The sequence below is a fragment of the Phaethon lepturus genome, unplaced genomic scaffold (genome assembly GCF_000687285.1).
Source record: "Phaethon lepturus isolate BGI_N335 unplaced genomic scaffold, ASM68728v1 scaffold9515, whole genome shotgun sequence".
NCBI lineage: Eukaryota > Metazoa > Chordata > Aves > Phaethontiformes > Phaethontidae > Phaethon > Phaethon lepturus.
In genome coordinates this window covers 8,496-9,325 of record NW_010542633.1, presented here as the reverse complement: position 1 = coordinate 9,325, position 830 = coordinate 8,496, and positions in this window count along the sequence as shown.

Sequence of the window (830 nt, the reverse complement as noted above, 5' to 3'; positions counted from 1 at the left end):
TCAACGCTGCGGGGTCATGTCCAGTTTTTGATCCCCCAGTGCCCCCAAGTCCGTCTCGGCGGGGCTGCTCATGATTCCTTCAACCCCCAGCCTATATGGATACTGGGGGTTGCCCCGACCCAGGTGCAGGACCCTGCACTTGGCCTTGTTGAACCTCATGAGGTTCACACAGGCCAATTCCTCTAGCTTCTCCAGGTCCCTCTGGATGGCATCCTGTCCCTCAGGCGTGTCAACCGCACCACTCAGCTGTATAGCAAAGCTGTTCTTTCGCATACTTGGTTCTGTAACGTCCTTGCAATATCTACAGAATTTTTACTCAGAAAGGACATGTATTTTTATATAACTACCTGTAACACACCTACTGCTTTTTTTTTTTTAAGAGCTGCTCATGCAACTGTTTTAATTTGAACTCCTTACCAATTATTTTTCTCTCTGCAGTAACTCATATACAAATTATACCTTACCGTTCTCTAGCTCCCTGATCGCCTATTTGTATCCCTCCTTCTCCTAGGTGCCCTTTCCTTACATGCTATACTTTTTGTCAACCAGGTCCTGCTTTGCAAAGCCCATGGTATTTACTCCTCCATTGATAGCCTGTGGACAGGCATAGCTCTTCTGATGAGATCTAGTAGGTCTGAAGCTATTAGTTTTGAAACCTACAGATAGCTCCTTGTTTCTTCCTTGTATCATCATCCACATACTGAAGATTAAGCAGCTGTACTGTACAGCTGTGTCCGGTAAATAATATAAGCAGCTGTATGGTTTCTAAATGTGGTGTATAACTTTCTGGCCAAGATTAAGGTAAAGAAATGACAGCACTGCTTGTTTGT